The following is a 21,273-nucleotide window of genomic DNA, read 5'->3' on the forward strand; positions in this document are numbered from 1 at the left end:
ATTAAATCATTAAAATCAGAAAAATTAAATTAGGTAGAGAAAGAAGATCACATTAGGATTAATTTATAATTAATTAGATATTTAAATGGCACTGGTGTCATTTGAAATTTCTTTCCTGTATTATTTCTCAAGCAAAATAAAATTGCAGGGAAAATGTCATAACATACTTGATTATGTGTGGCTGCTTTCTTAGATAAACTAATGTAATTACTAAGGCTTCATAGTCTGCTGGGGCACACATCATACCTTCTACCTACCCCATTGATACATAAAAACATGATCAAAGGAAGCAATAAAGCAGCAATCTTACAGGGAAAACAATATAATATTCACTTTTGTTTTCTTTCAAAACTGTGTTTTCAACAATTGCTATTAGTTTGCAGGACCAGGAAGGTATATTAGAAACCTCGGTGCTCTTACCATGATCTCCCTTTACTGATATTTGTCTAAGGAGTGAATGGTAAGCCATAGTAGGAAAAAAGTCACTGATCCTCTAGAAAATATAATTGAGCAGTGTCTCTTTGATGTAGAAGAATGAGGTGACAGGAATGTGATAGCAATGCCATGCTTCAAAAACATCAATCATATAAGGGAATCCAGCTATGTTTGTATAAACGTATGGTGGTCTCTAGCCTTTTATAGATATCTAACAACTCTGTGTGACCGCATTCCTTAAGAACTTTCTCCAGGCTCATCTTCACTGCTCATTCCTAGTTGCAACACCTTGAGGATGAAGACTGCAGCTTTGCTTCAATGGAGTGAGCCATTTGGAGGTAAAGCCGCCACCCAACTGTCCCTAGCTTGTGGAAAGCCAGAATCCTCTGCCTAAATTTCTCTACTGTTTGTTGACTCATAGCCAACCAGACATTGGCATGTGCTTCTGCTTTGTCGTGTATATGATGAGTATTCTCTAATTACTACTGCAGCCCTACTAGCTTTACTTTGTAATATACTGCTTGTTCGAAAACAAATGATACTGTCTTCAGAATCAGGTGAAGATCTTGTTTCTCTAGAGAAAATGCAGCTTGATTATACCCGCTAATACATGCCCCTTCCTATTGTATTTCAGAGTTCTGTCTTCAGTCCTGTCCTGTGCTTACTCTGCTCCCACCTGGCTAGTGAGGTATTTATAGGGATGATGACTCCAGTAGTTCTTTCTCTCATTGTAGCAAACATACCTGTCAGAAGCAAGACAAGGGAGGAACGGTTTATTTTGGCTCTTTGTTTCAGAGGATATTGTCTGTTGTGGAGGCTGGAGCAGCTCTGTCTGTCTGCATCAGCAGGATTCTGTGGCTGTGGAGACTATCTTAATTAATTAATCTTAATTTTCTATTGCTGTGAAGAGACACCATGACCAAGGCAACTTAAAGGAGAAAGAATTTATTGGAGCTTCCAGTTTCAGAGGGTGAGTCCATGACCATCCCATGATAGGGAACATGACAACAGGCAGGCAGGCATGGATGGCCCTGGACCAGTAGCTGAGAGCTTACATCCTAAAACACAGCCATGAGATGGAGAAAGCTAAATGGGAATGATGTGGACTTTTGAAACATCTGAGCCCACCCCCAATGACACACCTCCTCCAATAAGGTCACATCTAATCCTCCCCAAAGAGTTCTACCAAATGGGGGACTAAGTATTCAAACATACCATCTCTAAAAAATGTCTATATGACCCTTGGATCAGTTTTTACTTTGTGTTACCTGTCTTTGTTGTTGGCTTTAAGGTATCTTTATATATTCTGGACAGTACCCTTATAAGTTATATGATCTGCAGATATTATTTCCTGTCACATAAATTGTCTTTAAGTTTGATAGCATCTAATTTTTTTTTATTTTTATGAAATCTAATTTATCTGGGTGTTTTGTTGTTGGTTCTGTGATGCTGTATTTGACTATGGTGCTTCTTTTCATACCTAAAATACATCAATGTTAACTTTAATTTATATTATATTAACAAATCACTTAATGAAACTCCACTCTATGCCAGGCATTATTGTGGTCTCTCATTCTCCATTCATTACCATTATAGCCATTTCTTGAGGGAAGAGGGCTCTAAAAGATTGTTTGTTCAGTCTTCAGCTAGTATGTGACATAGGGAAGATTCACACCCAGCTTAACTCAGCACTATTCTCCCTACTCGTGGATATACATCCTTCTTGACCAGACACTAGAGTTAATGACATGAGCAAGAAAGAGGACTTTATTGTATTAGTTTTCTATTTGCTTCTGTCGTGGATTTCCACAAAATAGTGGCTCAAGCAACACGGGTCTACGCTCTTACAGTTCCATAGGTCATAAGAAGTCCAATGTGAATGCCATAGGACTAGCATCGAGGTCTTGTCAAGGCTTGCATTCCCTCTAGAGGCTCTTGGAAACATCTGTCACCTCACTCATTTGAGGTGCTGACAGAATTCAGTTCCTTCTGTTGTCCAGCTGAGTATTCCTTGAAGCCTGTCATTCCTTCAAAGACTGTTCAGATGGCCAGTAAGCATGGTGAAGTTCTCAGCATCAGTAGTCCTTAGGGAAACACAAATCAAAACTGCAGTGAGCTGCCATGTCATACCACCAGGATAGCTATCATCAATAAATTAGAAAATAACAAGTGTCGGCAAGTTTGTAGGGAAGTTAGACTCCTCATGAAGTGCTGATAGGACATAAAATGATGCTGTCCCTATAGAAAGCAATTTGGCAATTCCTCAGAAAGTTAAACAGACTTTTCATATGATCCGAGAGTTCCATTAAATGCCAAAGTATTTTTTTTTAAAAAGTATTCAAGACAAAACTTGCACATAAGTATTCATAGCAGCTCTATGACCATAGCTCAAAAGTCAGAGCAACTCAAATGCCCATCAGCTGATGAATGTATGTACAAATGTGGTCTAAAAAGGAATGGAGTACTTAATATATGGTATATCCTGGATAAACCTTGAAAACATTGTGTTAAAGGAAAGAAATCAGGCATTGTATTCTGTCTGTGTGAAACACTCAGAATAACCAGGTCCACCATGAGCAGGGGCAAGAGAATGAGGAACGATGAAAAGGTTTGCAACCAGATAATGGTAGTGGCTATACAACTCTGTAAATAGACTTAGATCACTGAATTGTGACATTAATTTAGAAACAGTTAAAACTTTCAGTTTTACTTATAATAATCAAGAAATATTGAGGAGGAGTAAGAATATTGTATGTTTGTATACAGACAGAGCTAGGATCAGTGTGGGGAAGAATTTAAGAAGTTTTAGTTGAGATCCTTAAGGAGACTAAATAATGGTGGGTAAGACCTTCATAGCACTAGGTTAGGGTTTAACATAGCATTGTCATGCTCTAGTGTCCTGTGGTTTTTATCTAAAGGATCTAGTGAAGGAGTAAACTAGGCAAGGAACCATAAAATGTAGGGCTGGAGATATGGCACAGTAGTTAAGAGTGCTTTCTGCTCTTCAAAAGGACCAACACTGGGAAGAAGGCTCACAACTACCTGTAACTCCAGCTCCAGGGAATTTGACACTTTCTTCTGGCTTCTGTGTGTATATGCATGCATGTGCTGTAATGAGCAAGCACACACATACACTTAGTAATTATATCAATAAAACAATATAGGATTGCATATTCAGTCTAATTTTGAATAACTCCACGTTTTAGTGAGGGTTATATGACCAAAGATTCATTTGAAAGTCATGTTTCAGAAGAGGTTGGAAACATTTGTCACTACCTCAGTACTGCTCTTCTAGGCTTTCTGTCCTTTAAACATCAGTAGGTGGCTACTTGGGCTCAATTACAAGAAGTAAGAGAGAGAGCAGGAAAAGCTTAGAACAAGTCTTTTCACATAGCCCAGGCTGGCCACCACTCACTAGATAGCCAGGGGTGTCATTGAACTTCCAGTCCTCCTGCCTCTGCTCCTGAGTGCTCAGGTTACAGCATGGGCGAACACATCCAGCCTGTCTGCTTTACCTTGAGCCCTGCTTATGTAGGGCTGCCTATGTAGCATGTGAATCACTTAAGATGAGTCTGTCGGGCGGTGGTGGTGCACGCTTTTAATCCCAACACTCGGGGATCTCTGTGAGTTCGAGGCCAGCCTGGTCTCCAGAGCGAGTTCCAGGAAAGGCGCAAAGCTACACAGAGAAACCCTGTCTCAAAAAACCAAAAAAAAAAAAAAAAGATGAGTCTGTCTACCAAACCCATCTCATCTCCTTAGGGCTGATGGCCCAGAGAGAAGTCAGTTCAAAGATGGGCAAGGCATTAGCCCATGAGGCAAGAGTTAATCATATTTTTTAGGGACCAAATTGATAACTTCAGGGGATGACAGTGACAACTTTTTCCAATCTCTTTGCACAGTAGAACTGAGATAGTGATCAAGGAGACCACACCTTCAACAGGACTGCTTCATTATATCTGAGAATTTTCCCCAGTTCTTTTCTCTATTAAACCTGAAGCTTGTGTCAATACCTTCAAGATGAATTGAGGGTCACTAGGCCTCTTTATTTGTTCTGTTTCCCAGTGAGTGTTTAAGTCTTATCTCTCTGCTTGTCACCAGTATTCATCTCTTTAGTTGAGGTGTCAGAACAATTGATCGACCCCTACCTTTTACTGGACTGCCAGAGCCTGGGCTTTTACCTGAAAACTCCAGTTGCAGTATAAGAGAAGAATGTCCATTCCCTCCTTTAGGCAGAGAGGCCAACAGAGAGTTCTTCTGCTTCTGTTCTTCTGCAACTGCCTTCCAGTCAAATCACCTTACTCCAAGCTGCCATTAGGTTTGGGTGTCTTGAATGCTTTTTACTGGGAATCAGAGTCCTGAAATGTCTTTATCTATACTTTAAATCCTAAGAATTCTTTCTGAATTCTAATGTTCCTTAGTTTCTAAGAAGCTTTAGACTATATTTTCATGAGAATTTTAAGAAAAGCTCAGGAAGACCAATTGGATGTTGTTAATTAGAGATCTTCAGTGGAGATCGGGCTCTACTCCCTGTTTGGGCAGCACACTAGAGCTGACCCTACTGTTGGGTAGGCAGGTGAGCCAACCCTGAGGGTGTGAGAGCAACAAAGCTTACCCTGCCCTCCCTCATCTGTCATGTGGTGGCATGGGTGAAGGAAAGATGCCCTCCCCACTCTGCCCCTTGCTCCCTGCAGCAGACAAGAGAGAGCTGGCTCCAGGGTCATGGGAATTAGAGAACTAGCCCTGCCCCTCACCAGCTCCAGCACACAGGACAACAGGTTCTGCACACTGCCTGGGCAGCACACTGGAGCTGACCCTGTTGTAAGGAGCTCAGGTGAGCCAGCCCTGAGGGCATGAGAGCAGGAGAGCTGACACAAACCCCCTTATATCCCCCCTATAGTAATCTGGAGAAAGGGCCTTGCACCTTGCCTGGGCAAAACAGTAGAGCTGGCCCTGGTGGTGTGAATGTAGGTGACTTGATCTGAGGACCTGAGAGCAGGAGAATTGGCCCCTCTCCTTGCTGATGGCTGCATTGGGTGAGCTATCTGAGGCAATGCTGGAGAGCTCAAGTGACAATGAGGGAAAGTTGGCAGGCTGACCAGCCCAGCTACCACCCAGGCCTAGAACCAGGGCTATGAGTTGGTCCACCCCAACATCCATATCACCTATGAACTGTTGGAGCTGGTGAAGGGGATGAACCTACAGATCCAAAACAGCAGGTTCTTCATGATACAGGACAACAGGATATCCAAGAGGAGCCCCAGTGAGAGCCCATTGTCAGTGGTGTAGCAGAAACCAGAGGCCTCCAGCCAGACCAATGACTCAGGCAATGAACACTTGCAAATAAAGATGAATGGACTAAAGGGTAAACTGTGTGACTCAATGCACCAAAAACTTCCACTATAAGATTCTTCTTTTTTATTGTTGTTTTTGTTTTGTTTTGTTTTGTTTTAGGGGGGAGGTTGCAAGGGCAGATGACAGATTTGAGGGGAAAGGGAGATAAGTGGGATCAGAATGTATGATGTGAAATCCACAAAGAATCAATAAAAGTTAAAAAAAATCTACCTTTTAATACTGCATTTGGAGACAGGAGTAGGTCCTTGTGCCCTGTGATAAGAACACAACATTCACTTATTTTGAATTGAGACTCTTTCTCTATAAAATGGTGATGGAAAAACACCTGTTCTCATTCACATGAAGAGCAATGATGGAGATGAAGATGAAAACCAAGTGGCCTGTGTGAAAGATGTAGTTGGCCTTGAACATAATAAATGCAGAGGTGAATGAGAAAAAAAAAAAACTTCAGTGCAGAAACTTGACAGCCAAGTCCAAGAATGTGATAAGGAGACTTCCTCCCTAGATAGAGGGTACTTGAATGATCCTTATGGTCATTTGATGATCACTGAATGATTCATGTAAGCATACTGTGATGCAAGGGCCTCTGGTTCTGTGTAGTTCTGTTTATGTGCTTCTCCCTAACAGACTCATGTGAAGATGTGGGAAGGTACTTGCAGAATGTTTAGCAGAAAATGCTGCTTTAGAGTAAGATTTGGTTTTCTTAATCAGATAGGTCTCAGCCCATGATTTATCATGTAAAATGGTAAGCCATTCTTGGTATTTTGCCCATAGTTCATACATACTATTTTACATTTCCAGGAGATTAAACCTTTCAATTGATGTTTGATGAGTGAACTGTAAGACAACCAAATCAGGTAAACGTCTTCTTGGGTACTGTTCAGCTGCTGATTGTGGAGCCTCTATGACTCTCCAGCAGGTGGCCTTCTTTTTGCTGTCCTAGCCACATTTGTGAAAAGGCCATTTACACTCTGTACCTAAAGTAGTTCTTGTGAGGGCAGATTGGGCCTGTGCATGTCAAAGATTCTGTGCAGTGCTCACCTCCCTCTGTCCCAAGCATGCTGAGTGTCTGCTGTTATTACTTCCTGACTCTACTCTCCACTCATTTATTTTATTCTAGGGGAATAATCACGTGGGTACTTAAAAGGGAATGCACAAAGCAGCTTGTCACAGAATTGTTCAGTGACAAAGTTGGAATTTCAGTTTGATCAGTCACAGTTTTGATTTATTAATCTGATTAAATAAATCATGATGCATATTTTGTGGACATGTATTAAGATTTGGATTCACGTTGCTAAAGCACTGAGAAAGTGTCTAGCTTATAGAAATCACTATGCTTCAAAAAGTGGTGTAAACAAACCATAGACTGTGTTTACTTACTAAATACAGACAGATCCAAATTTATGTTCAAATTGATCACAATGTGACATTATGACAAAAATAGGTTACAACATGTTACCAATGATGTCACCAAACAGATGTGAAGAGATATATTAAAAGTCTTTTTATTTTAGATGAACTAAACACATATCTGGACTTCTTTACATTTGTTTATCTTATATATTATGTATCACATATATGCCTAGTGCCTATGGAGGGTCAGAAAAAGGCATTGTAACTCCTGGAACTGGATTTATGAACTTCTATGTGGATGCTGGGAATCAAACCAGGATCCTCTGCAGGAGCAACAAGTGGTCTTAACCTCTGAGCCGACTCTGCAGCCCCTAACCTGATTTTCCTAGTATCTGATTTCCTTGGTTATAATTTAACATTGAGAGTCACATAACCTTGAAGCATACTGTTGAAGATTTTTAAGAATTCACCATAGACCCATGAAATCTCAACCCTACACAAAGAACATAGGAAACTGAGGAAAGCTGAGAACAGGAGTGGTGGCCTTTCTCAGGGAAGAACACACCAATCCAAATGGTCAGCCCTGAAAACATACATATAGGTAGCATTATACAAACTTAACAGGTTATAATTAAGAATATGTGTGTATATACATATATTCATTCAGTAACAATTAGTTGAAAATCAAGAGGCCATGAATTTGAAAGAAGAGCAGGGAAGACTATATGAGAGAGTTTAGAAGGAGGAAATGTAAAGGAGAATTGTTGTAATTAAATTATCATCTCAAAAAAATCACCATAGATTGTCTTGTCCATGTGGCTGTTGAAGGTACGGTTGTTTATTGCGATAATTGGTCTTGAGGAAAAACGAGATTCCAGAGGTCAAGTTGAATAAGCTACCATACCTGGAGCTTAAGAAAGTCTGGGTTTCTCCTTCTTGTCTATGCTTTGCCACATGACTTGGTACCCTTTCTCACTAGGGCATGTCCATCTTGTTTCTCTCTGCATCTGCTCACAACTCCTCTGACTCCCACCCTTCTTCCCATCATTCTCAGGTTGGCTGTACTGTCTGTACTTCCACTTCCTGCCTGTTTACTGGCCAGTCAGGTTTTTATTAAGCCAATTCAAGTGTCAAATCTTTACAGTGTACAAAAGGATTATTCCACTGTGTGTGTGTGTGTGTGTATGTATGTGTATTAGACAGAAGGATACAGCACTGTCATTCTTAGATGATTATATATAATCATCTGCCTCATATTTCCAGTGAACTGGTAGAAAAGTGAGGATTAGTCAGTGATGACCAGATAGGAGTGATACACAGAAGCAAACAACTTCTCTGCATATGCTTGAGTCAGCATTTCAGGCTTATGTGCCAACTTCCTCAGAAGCAAACATATTTAATGTATTGTTATTTAACATCCTTTAGAATTGAGCTACACCTGTGTGTGTGTGGCCATGTTCACTGAAATCCAGTGAGAAACAGGGCAGATGCTTAGACATGCTTCTATATTACAGCAAAGCCAAATTTTGTACATGATAGAGTGAACCTGTCCTAAGAAATTACATCAAGATGAAAGCAATCGTGGTCTTCAGTGAGAGCGCATTTGGGTCACTCTATTTCTGATGTTTTCTTGAACTGCTAGTTTCACTTTTACTGTCTTAGCCACAGTAAGGAATGACTTCCTATATCTTAGATATGTCATCTAGACTTACAAGAACACACTCTCTTTTTCTTGTTTTTAACAGCTTCTTACAACTACAGCTGCAGAGCTGGGTATCTGCAGCAGAGAATGAGTCTCAAACTAAAGCTTCAAGTTTTTACTATCTGTCCTTTTCTCTTCTGCTCTGACATTAAATGCAAGAAAATGAAAACACATAGAAGCTTTTAACAAAAAAAAAAATCTAGGATCAAGTTGTTTTTAGGCAATAAGGTTGCATAAATGAACTGATAGAGTATATTAATATTATTTGTTTGATTTTGAGACAAGGTCTCTCTATGTAGCCCTAGTTGTATTGGAATTTTTGTATAAACCAGGCTGGCCTTGAACACTCAGAGGTATGCTTGCTTCTGCCTCCTGAGTGCCAGGATTAAAGGTTAATATGTTTAAAGCATGTTGAAATGTGAGTAATTTTTGAGACATTTTAATGTTTAAAATATTAATACCCTTTATATGTAAATATTTTGAAAATAGATAACTCAGTTGGAAATACCTAATTTTGTCAAATTAGGAAAGAAATGTATAGTATGCACATGGTATATAGACATATATGAATACAAAATATCCATGCAATTAAAAAATTAAAATGAAAAAAATAAAATAAAATAAAAATGTGCAGTAAATAGACCCTTCCTTGTTTTGACACTGATAAATTATGTAAATTTATATTTTTAAACTAAGTTGAAATTTTTCACATACATTCTTAGTATTTAGCAAAAAGAAAGTCAAGGAAGATGTCTGTGCAGCTAATAAGCAGAAGTGAAGGAGGTAGTGGAGAAGGACGCAAGGCACAAAAGCACAAAACCTGTCATCAGGTATCCTCATTGTAGTACTATAAGGAGACTGTGTCGCTACCAAAAAGGAGCCTAGATATTCTGAAGTTGAGTGTGTTGGTGTGTGTCTGCAATTATTGCACCTGGGAGGCTAAAGATAGCCTGGGCTACATAGCAAGACCCTGTCTCAAATCCCCAAATACCTTTGAGAAATTAAAGAAGAGAATGATTTTGAAATGTTAGAAGGCTGAAGGCAAAACCATGAAGGCTGATGCAGTTTGAAAGGAAGCAAAGCCTGTAATGTTGCAGCTGGGAGCCCCAGTGGAGCCAGTACACTGATTTGTGGTTCAGACTGAACTGCAGCTTCACTGAGTTTCACTAAATGTGATGCTATCAAGTGATTGATCAAGCAAGGTCATCCTGGCCAATCATTATAGAAACACATACATACTGCCTGGAGATTCTTAGCCATTAAACTCTGCGTGTGTGCACTCAAGGGAAAGACAGGCTGGTGAGGAGCAGGAGGATGCACTCCCATTTCTGAGCAGAGACAGATGTTGGCAATTGTGGCCTGTTCTCCACATGTGCTTTCCTGATTCCACATGCCTTCAAATTAGAGCCATGTTAGTCAGAAGCTTAGAGCTGAGCAATCGTATCAGGCTCTTGATGGCCTGCTTCTGCTGTGAAGAATGAAGTTGAGAACGGGAGCAGAAGGGCTTCAGTAAATGTTCCTTTTGGATGGGAGGACATTTGTCAGGTCTTGTCTCCTCACACGGATCATCTTTGCTTTCTAGTTAGGTTTTCATTATCTGACAGCTCGAAAAGGTTACATTTGTATTTTGGATTCACTGAACTGCTGAAGCAGTTGGTCATTACCAACACCCATGTCTGATGGAGCACCCACTTCTGCTTGCTTTTCTCAGTTTCCACCCCCACCCTGTCACTGTTGACTTTTGCGTCCTTACATTCTACTAATACAAAGCAGTTTTTTTTTAATTTCCTTCTGATTTCAAAATATGTTTCTCCTTTGAACTGTTTAAGAATAATAGTGTTTTCATAAGTTGTATACCCCTTGACTTCCATCCTGGAAGGAACAGACAGACATACTGTATTTGACAATCCACAGATGTTGCTCACTGGAGTTTGTTTGCCATGTTGTGTTCTTGAAACACCAGAAAAGAAAAGTAAAGGATACTCTTGTGTCCAAGTAAGGAGTTAGCACTGTAGTGTGCTTCTTAAACCCAGAAGAGAGATGAAGAACACTTGTCTCAAGCCATTTTGTGGTGTGTATTCTAGGCCCACAGCTCCAGTGCTGGTGTTTTCATTTCAAAAGCTGTTTCTGGGTGCATATGGCCAACCTAGACTCACCTCTCGAGAAGCCACAGTTCCTGCCAGGTCTCACCTTTCATGTTAATGGGTCAGATGAATAGAAAAGCTGCTGCCCTATCACGTGGTGTTCTTGGATCTCATCTGTGCCCATATTGTGCCTCTGTGATGTATCACATTGCCTCCAGTTCTCTTGCCCTCTGTCATGTTATATAATGTGCATGAGTACTAGTTAGGGTAGCTATTAGATAGGGCTGGTACTAGGCAAGATAAGTACTAGGGAGTATAAGTACTAGACAGTGTTAAGTACTAGGTAGTGTAAGTACTAGGTTGTAAGTATTAGCTACTATAAGTACTAAGTTGGGATAGAAAGAAAAGATACTCAGCTTTGTGAACCTTCAGCTGCTTTGAGCATGTAGAACAAATGCTGGTAGGCATCAAATGGAGTGCACTGCCACTTAAGAAAACAACCCAATTGTTCCTTATCAAGTCAAGGGTATACAAGGGACATTTGTGCCCGAGAAAGACACTTGTATAAGTTTACCCAAAGCCTGGCCATGTGAGACCACCACCCATTTTTACAGATTTGATATAAACCAGGAGCTTACCTATGGAGCTTTATAAGGCATGATTCTGAGTCCTTCTATGCCACCACAGACCTACTGACTTGCTCTCTTAGAAATGGAACCAAGGGACTTGGAGGAAATTGATCAAAGTTGGAAACAGTTACAGTCTGGGTTCTCAGCTAGAGGTAGTAGTAAAGAGGTTGGGGGGTAGGGATGCTGTCTACAGGAGCCCTTGGCTGTGTTTCTCAGCCCTGCTCCTGTCTTGTTAGTGTGACCGTCCTTCTGAGTTTGATCAGTAATTATCATTTTAGATCTCAGCTCGTTCTTCTGGATTCATGGCTGCTTTGGTGGAAGGGTTCTCAAGCCACTCATCTGTTCCATCTTAAACCAGAAGCAGGGCAGTGACACTCTTTAGGTGGACCTTATCTTTACCACATTCCCATGCCCAGCAGGACTGCCAAGTTCTTCACTGCATCAGGTTTTCACATTGGTATGGTGTCGACATAAATCACGTTTCCCACCGAAATTTGCTAGTGAGTGGAAGATGGCCAAGGCAGCCACAGCACAGACGTCAGTTAGGAAAATTACACCCAAACCTGAAAGTACTGGCACTGAAGATTTTGTTTATGAAAATTGGGAGAGCTCTCCCTTCGCAGCCACTGACATCCCTGATTTATTGTTTCTCTGCTGAAAATTATCCAAAGATGTTTTTCAGACATGAGCTGGTGAAAGCTTACTATTGAGGGTGGAGGAAAGAGTAAAGTGCCCTCATGTCTGTGAATTGCTGTCAGCTGCAGCATCTTTTTAACGGCTGCAGTTTCTTTTGGTGTGTCTAGAAAATCAGCCGTGGCACTAAGAGCACCCATAATGCTAAAGAATAAAGGTGTCACAGTACCGAGAATGTCTGACCCATTGTCAGGAAGCTAATTTCTACCCTGATGCCAGGGTTTACTAAAATTGTATCCTTGGTCCAGTGGACCTCAGTTTCTGTTATGCAGCTGTGGCTACAACTTTGGTTAAAAAGAAAACTGCAAACACCCAAGAATTGAAGCTACAATGAACACTACCTCATGATCACCCACTAAAGCTTTAAAATAATACAGTTTTTATGTCATATAGATAACAAGATTCAAATTTTGTATGATTTTAAAAATTGTAAACTTAATTTTTTTTTTTTTTTGGTTTTTTCGAGACAGGGTTTCTCTGTGTAGCTTTGCGCCTTTCCTGGATTTCGCTCTATAGACCAGGCTGGCCTCGAACTCACAGAGATCCGCCTGCCTCTGCCTCCCGAGTGCTGGGATTAAAGGCGTGCGCCACTACCACCCGGCTAAACTTAATTTTAATGTAACTGTCAGTGTATCAATTAAAACATTTTACATTTTCCATATAAAGATTATAGGGTATGTAGTTTTTTTTTTCTTAAACTGATTATGTATAAGAGAAAACATACTTTATTGACTAATTGGAGGTCAATTGAATGTTAAAGTATTAATCCAAAGAATAAAGTCAGGACCAGGCGGGAGGATCACAAGTTTGAGGTATACTTGGGCTGCATAGAGAGACCTTGTCTCAATGATAATTAATAATAATAATATAAAACCAAAAGTTAAAGCAACAGAATCAAATCCACTTGTTTGAAGTTTTTATTTATGAGTATTAAAAACTAATTTTTATAATTTTCAAATTTAATTTCTTAAAAGAAATAGAAGAAGAAAGGATATTTTGTGCAAGTATTTCTCTAAAATTGTAATGTAAATAGGAATAATATTAATTCTAATGAATGAAAGTCATGTTGAATGCAAATATATACTTTTCAGTTGTCAGTTTTGAAAAGACTGAAGGTATATAAAACTTGCTTATTTATTCCTATTGTCTATTTAGTATTTTGTGGATCTTTAATTACATGTTTTCTCCCCAATCCTAACATTGGATATTTTGTGCTTTTTTTCCCCTGTTGTTGCTACCTCTAATCTGCCCATAGGGGTTGCATTAACAGCAGCAGCAGGATCGCGTGAGGAGGATCCCTGGCTGCACCATCATCTTCAGCCTTCCTTCTTTTTTACATCTGCCTGAGAATCCCAAGCCATCATTAGAAGTGTGTTAAAGATTATCTTGGAGACTTACTTAAAATTTTCAATCATTTTTGTGACATTTATTTTTCTATTCTTTGTGTGTTCTGCTTGTAACAAATAGTTGATAATAGGCAAAAACTTAACAATATATATGTCTGACAGTCATAGTTCTTAGAGCTGAAGGCTGTTCACTTGTGAGAACTACTTGTCCAATCAGGCCAGATTGCCCAGAAAGGTAGAGGTGTGCAATTCCATTCTTGATTCTGGCCTGCAAGGAAGAGCTGATTGATGTTCATCTTGAATCCAAAGGAAGTTGAAAACTCAACATCTGAGCCCAAAGCCATCAGGTGGGAAGACAGGAGCTGACATTTGACCTGTTCTGGCCTTCAGCTACTTGCTTGAGGCCCACAACACTAGAGAGAGCAGTCTACTTCCAACAGTTACATATAGCAAGTCAAACTCATCAAGAAACATCCACACAGACAGATACAACCAGAATCATGTTAGACCAGATGTCTAGGAACTCTATGGCCCGGTCCAGTTGTCACATGAAATTTACAGCCACAGTGAGGAACATGAAGATACTTTCAGAATGTGTAGCAATCATCTGCACACACACACACACACACACACACACACACACACACACACACTGCCCCACTGTTTCAGCAGAGTGCAAGATGAACCTAGACACCAGCACAGTCTTGTGGCTCCTGCTGGCTGCTGCTTACTTTTTTTCTGTAATTGGCTTTTCAGGTCCAATACAGACAACCAAGAAGGATTTCCTTCTATTTTGTATGTAAGAAGGGGTTTATATAAGATTGCTGTGACCAGGAAGTTTCTTTGTAATAAACTTGCTAATTATAGGCTTCAGCCTCTCAGTATACCCTACTATTCAGGCCTTCTGCTTACTCTGTTTTTCTGTTTTAGTAAATTGTGTTTTTCTAAGAATTTGTCTCTTTTACCGATGTTTCCTAATCCTTTGGTGTAAACTCACTCATTTCTTCCTGGTGTATTTTTAGGATCTGTAGTTATATGTTTTCTCAACCTAGCCTTGGGTATTTTTGCTTTTTTAACCTGTTGTTGATGTTTGTTTCTTCCAAGGCCTGTTTTTTGGATTTGTTGATGCCTCTGATCTGTTTGGTTAACAGCAGCAGCAGAATTATGTCTTTAACCCTGTGAGGAGGATGTCTGGCTCCATCACCTTTCTTCTTTTCTACATCTGCATTTGGGGCCAGGAGTTTCTTGAGGTACTACCATAGTTTCATAGGTCACATTTTCCATAGCATTCAGCTTAACACATTTTCTGATTTCCATTCTTTATTCTTTGGCATTTAGCAGGGTTAATTTCCATTTGGGGGTTTTGTAAAGTCATCATCCTTAAAAACATGTATTACCCGTTTAGAGCAGTTTAAGATTCACAGAAAAACTGAAAAGAAGATAGATGCCCCATTTATCTCCTGCTTCCTAAAGACATAGGCTTTCCTTCCCTTTTGTCTTCATCCCCACCAGAGTGGGGCTCTCCTTGCAAACGATAAAGCTGTGCCCCCACTCTCATCACTGAAAACACATTGGCAGCACTTGTGAAGTTGCACTCTGATGGTTGGGCCAAGCATATAGTCAGTCCCATTATTCTATAATGCATGCTATTTGCATTGCCCCAGAAGTCCCAGTGGCACCAATTCACCATCACTGCCTACCATAGAAACCATGGATCTTTTTCTTGTCTGTGTATTTCCCAATGTCCTGTAGATCCAGTCATACAGTATGTAGTCTTTTTAGATTGGCCTTTTTCATCTAACAATATGCATTTTAATTTCTCTCATGTCTTTTCTTGGCTTAATGGCTCATTTCTCTTTAATGAGCCAAATACTGTTTCTTTATCTGAATGTACCACATTTACTCATTCATCTGCAGAAGAGCATCTTTGCTCCTTCCAAGTTTTAGCTGTTATGAATAGAGCAGCTGTAAATATCCACATGCAGGTTTGTGTGGATATAGGTTTTTTCTTTATTTCTTTATTGCTTGTTTATTTTTTAAGGCAGGCTTTTCTATGTAGAACAATCTGCCTTTGAACTTAAGGAACACCTTCTGCCTCAGCCTTCCAAGTGTTGGGATTTTAGGCATGAATCACTGTCACCAGCTTAAATTTTCAGCTTTTCTGAGTGAACACCAGTGAGCACAATTGCCACATCACATAGTGAAGTTTAGTTTTGTAGGAAACTATCTTTTTCCCAAGCAGTTATACTGTTTTGCCTTCTTACCACCAGTAAATGAGATTCCTGTGGTTCCAGGTGTGTGAGCGTGTGTTCTTGTTTTAACTTGTATCTTCTTGATGTCATGCCATGTGCTTATTTGACATATAGTCCCCTTTTCGGTGAGGTTTCTATTAGGGTCCCTCCCATTTTTCAATTGGGTTGTTTTTTGTTGTTCAGTTTCAAGCATTCCTTGTATATTTTGGATAACAGTCCTTTATCATATGTGACTTTAATAAATATTTTCTCCAAATTTAGCACTTGGTTTTTCATTCTTCTGAGTATATTTGACCTAACACAGATTTTTAGTTTCAATGAAATCTTGCTTGTAAACTCTTTCTTTCATGGATCATGTCTTTAATTTGTATCTAAAATGTCATTGCCAAGTCCTGGTGCATCTAGAGTCTCTCCTAGTTTGTCTTCTAGGAGTTGTACATTTAGAACTGTTATGAAACACTAGTGTTATTTTTAAAAATATAGGTAATATTTACTAACTTACTTAGTCTCCTTTACTGCTTTTCACATTTTTTTAAATATTCCTTTTAGTATAGGCTGCTGCTGTTAAATTGTCTCAATTTTTGTTTGCTTTAAAATGCCATTTTATGGCCTTGTGACTGAAAGATGAAAGAAATGACATTTCCCTTAAGTATTGTATTAGTTACTTGTCTTGTTGCTGTGACAAAATGTATGATACAAACACTTGAAGAGCTTCTTTTGGCTTGCAGTTAAACAGTCCATCATGGTTGGGAAGGCACAGCAGCAGGGGCTTAAGGAGGTGTTCACATTGCAACTGTCCTCAGGGAGCAGAGAAAGAGAGAGAGATGAATACTGGTATTCAACTTGCTTTCTTTTTTCATTCGGTCTCAAGTCCTAGCTGCTTATATTTAAGATGGGTCCTCTCACCTCATATAGTCTAATCTAGAAATTCCCTTATAGACGTGGCCAGAGACTTGTCTTCAGGGTTTGACAGTCAGTATTAACCATCACAAGTATTGAATTCTAAATTGCCAATTATTTTCCTTGAACATTTCAGAGATGTAGCTCCATTAGCTTCTAATGTCCATCACTCAACCATTTTCATTGATGATGTCAATTTTACTGCTGTTTCTTTGAAAACATTTTTTAAAAAATAATGTCTTTAATTTTTTGTAATTTTTACTCTAATATGCCCTATTATAAATTTATCCCACAGCTCCATGTGTGTGTTTTCCAAATGAACTTTAAAATTCCTCTTACATCTGTTAAGAAAAAAAGTAGTTATTTTTCCTTTAAAATGTCTTGGAATCCTTCTTGGGATTCAAAGTATGCATGTTTATACTGGCTTTGATCTCTGTATCCTATGTATTCTGCCTTTCTACTTCAATTTAGGTATTTGCCTCAGTTTAGATATTTTGTTCACTTGAGCTTTCCAGTTGACTAATCCTCTTTTCAACCATATCAATTCTACTCTTAAATCCCTCTGTTGTATTCTTAGTTCTAACTCTTAGGTTAGTTATCCCTTCATCATTGTAATAAAAGAATACCTGGTATAAATACATAAAAATTAGAAATGTTTATTTTTGGCTCACAGTTTCAGAAATTTATTTTAATTCCATAATTATTTAATCCGAGTACTGTGTCCCAGTGGTGAGGCAGAGCTTAATGGCAGGGAAGCCATAGTAGAAGAGAGAAACAGAGACCCAGTGACTCACTTCTTCCAGTCAGGTTCACCTTCCAATACTGCCATCAAATTTTGCATGCTTAGGATCCCAAATGATGGTAATAAATATCTGGTTGATTGTTGATAGGGAAGGAATAGGCTCCTAAAATGAACATCAAACTTTTTATTGTTTGTCTTGATTTGACATTCAACCCAGGGTTTTTAGGTGTATCTTGAGTGGGGATAGATTAGACTTGAAATAATTAGGGAAATTTAGGCCTTGATCCACATAAAGATTATGGATAATGCTAAAGACTTAGTTTTTTGTTTTTGTTGTTGTTGTTTTGTTTTGGTAAAATTGTGATAAAATGGAACTACAAAAGCCCTGAGCTTTCAGAGTATCAGCCAAAGGAATGGCATCTCTTGAATCTTACAGCAGTAAACACCTGTAACACACAGTGTGACCTGGCTACTCCCTTGGCATTGTCTTTTCTAGATTTACTCCCTTCATCTCTCTTTCCAGGCTCTTGTACCTTCCTAGTCCTTTTCCATCTCCTCCATTTTGCCTGATTCTCTGAATTCTAAAAAGAAAACTAAGTGTTGTAAAATAATCTTAAGGTTTCATCCATACCTATTTAAAAGGACAAATACTATGCCCTATCCAGATAGTGTATTTGTTGAATTTAAGGTGACAGTTGTCTACTGAACTCTAAGTATGAGCTAGGTATTGTAGGGCACTAACATAAACAAAGCTCCTGTCCTCCAGAGATTCTGAGTGCTATGTGCTTGGCTTTTGTAGTTTCTACTCAACACATGCACATAATACTTAGGATGGAGTCCATGGATTTCTTAGTGCTAGGCAAGCACCTTGTCCACTTTTATTATTATTTTTTTCATTGTGAGAAAATACCTGATAGAGGGACTTAAGGGCTTGTAGTTTCAGGGAGTTTCAGTTCTTAGTGGTGGGGATGATGACACAGCTCAACTTCTAGCCATGGTGAAAGCTTAAGGATGCCCTTCACAGGGCAGTGGAGAGAAGTAGAGGGAAAGCTACCCCTAGTAGCTCTGCCAGCCAGGTTCCATCTTTCTCAAAGCACCACCAACTGGGGTCGGTATTCAAATACATGAGCCTGTCATGGGCATTCCACAATCAAACCGCAGCATCACTGGACTCAAGATGATAACTTAATGGTAGAATGTTCTGACACAGTCATCCATACGGTTCTGTGTTTGGACATTCTTGTCCCATCTAGATACCTTCTGTCTGCCCAAACAAGCATATGAACCCACCTAGTTTGGAGGCTATGCTCCATGGAAACATGAGCTCTGTAGAGTAGGGCTAGAAATCCAGGGTGGGGAAGAGAGAATAGCTGAGTTGAGAGGTCTCTGCATGATTTAGACCAAATATGTCTCAGCAACTTTGATGCTCTGTGTTTTATTGTGTGGGCTTCTTCATAAAATTCTTTTGAAGGAAAAGAAAGCAGGATCTGCAACTGAAATTTTAAATCAGTGGATTATACATCAACAAAACAATCAGGCATTATGTGTGGGCACCTAAGAGGAAATAACCAGAAATGACCTTCCTGCTTTGAAAAAAGCAGTGTTGGAATAATTGCGGGCAAGCTTGAAAAGGGAAAGATTTGTTACACTCTTGTCTTACAAGAAAAGAATCCTCAAAAGGAATGGGAAGCATTGTCAGACAGGATTGACAGGACAGATTGGGTTATAAACCTGTGACTGCAGCCCAGCCAAGGAGGAATCAAAGTTCCAAAAAAGACCTCTAAGCAACCTGAGGCAAAGCCCCATGCCAACCATGGTATCGGTGTGGATCTCCAGCCATGCTGCTGTATGCTAGTGGGCTTTGTGCTTAATTTTAGTCTCTCAAGTCAACTTATAAAAGAATCCACTTCACACCATTATGAGCATCTGAATTGCCTACAGCATATGGAGGAGGAACTAAAAATAAATAAATAAATAAATAAATAAATATAAAAATTAAGCTCTGAAACAGAGAATAAGATGTGCATGCAAGGACTGGCTGTGGCGGCTCACCTTAGTAAATCCCAGCTTGGGAGACTTCAGACTGAAGGATCAGGTGTTCAAGACCAGCCAGGGCTATAATCAGCAGCTGTTCATCTGTGACTTCCTCTTCTGACCCTCTGCAGAAAGCAGAAGTGAACTTTGTACTTGCTTTCCTTCATGCAGAGTCAAGCCTCTATGTTCAGATGACTTCAGAATGTAGCATGAGGCTTCTTCTAAGCCAGTTTCGTTTCTGGGAGTGATGTTTCAAGTATCTAGAAGCTTCTATATGACTCCACCCCCAAAGTGCGGGCCCTTCCTCTTGAGCTGTTGGCACTGAGCCCCTTGAAGATGCAGAACTCAGCTGCTGTCTTCTTACCTTGTCACCCTCCTGTCCCCACCCCTTCCGACTTCATCACTGTTCCTTCTTTCACAGCTACTAAGGTCTCTCTGGAATTTGTGGAGGTGAAGATTTAGGTCTGGGCAACCAGTTAAAAATATGAATTGCTACTGTGAACTCTGAGTGGCCTTTCAATTTGCTGACAGAAATTTACTCCTTGTAGGACCCCCCCCCCCCCCCCGAAAAAAAAGCAGGTAAGGTCATTTGGAGTTGAAACAAGCATGCTGTCGGTGTGTTTGAAAATGAAATTATAATTAACCTACTGATGGCTGTGAGGTGTTACCTTGAACTCTGTGTGGCCTCTTGGCACAGCGGCTGAACTTGCTTTATTGAATACCCAGAGACCTGAACAGGTGAAATCAGGATATGTCCAGGGCCAATTGTACTTTCAGAAAGAAGATTATATCTGTTAGTGCTGACTGTAAAAGGGTTGAGGATTAACTGAGCAGCACTAATCAGAAAATAAAGATGAGTTTTAACCGCCCACGCCTGTATGAATATAGTGTGTGAAAACTGCTAAGAAAAATGACTCTACTTGCCTGTTCTATGAATCCATTCCTGAAGTAAAGGCACCTGAGATTATTGAAGTTGGAAATCAAATAGCATCTACATGCTTGACAAACGTTGTTATTACCCTAGAGAGATGTGAGATGCTGCCAGACTCTAAGTGGTCAGTGGAGACCTGAGCCGAACAAATTTCTGGAAGCCTTTCACATGGAGAGGAGGCAAGGGCCTGTAAGGTGTAGAGTGAATGAGTCTCCAATAAACTTTCCTTTCTCTTGTCCATAAAAATCATATTTTAGAGTGAACATGTAGCTTGCCTCCTCAGTTAGTCAACAAATCCAATAATGGTGCTGTAGATACCACTGATTAAGAGAACACTTTGTGTAGTTCATTACCAGAGTCACTCCTGACACCTTGTCACTGCCTGAGACTGAGTTTGCCTTGTGCTTTGTCACACAGAACAAGAAAGGAACTGTACTACTCAGTTACAACTGTCATTGCCTCCTTTCCCTCTAATTATGTTATATCATCCTGTGGTAAAGTCATATTTTATAAAAGCTAAAAATTGGGCCCCTCCTTGTTTTGGCTGAGAACATCCATTGTTAGACTAAACAAACTGTTTAGTTTCACTCTGTGCTTTTGACAGGCTGGCTAGAATGAAAGCTCCTGTTGGTCTAATAAACAAAGAATAATAATCCAAAATGGATTTTATTACTGGGTGAAATTCCTCTATTCATAGCATCAGAATGATCTAAGTCTGCATCTCAGCCTCATCTCATCACCATGTGTATAAGGAACAGTGAGGTTTTCCTGTTTGAAAAGAAGTTCCAAGGCTAGGAATATAGCTCAGCGGTAGAGTGCT

The 21,273-nt window shown here is 39.7% G+C and overlaps 1 protein-coding gene and 1 long non-coding RNA gene across 3 annotated transcripts in view; one reads left to right on the forward strand and one right to left on the reverse strand.

The window, feature by feature from the left end:
* The window catches only part of Exoc6b (exocyst complex component 6B), a 519,570-nt gene that overhangs the window by 425,124 nt on the left and 73,173 nt on the right, over positions 1-21,273 (forward strand). The window lies entirely within an intron of this gene.
* LOC128099903 (uncharacterized) lies at positions 1,365-20,078 on the reverse strand. Its single transcript, XR_008214593.1, has 3 exons — positions 19,541-20,078; positions 5,998-6,039; positions 1,365-2,519 (listed from the first exon to the last, which is right to left on the reverse strand). It is a non-coding gene; the product is annotated as an uncharacterized LOC128099903 (long non-coding RNA).

Source organism: Peromyscus californicus, unplaced genomic scaffold (assembly GCF_007827085.1).
Source record: "Peromyscus californicus insignis strain IS unplaced genomic scaffold, ASM782708v3 Scaffold_6__1_contigs__length_162567912, whole genome shotgun sequence".
In the NCBI taxonomy this organism is placed as follows: Eukaryota; Metazoa; Chordata; class Mammalia; order Rodentia; family Cricetidae; genus Peromyscus; species Peromyscus californicus.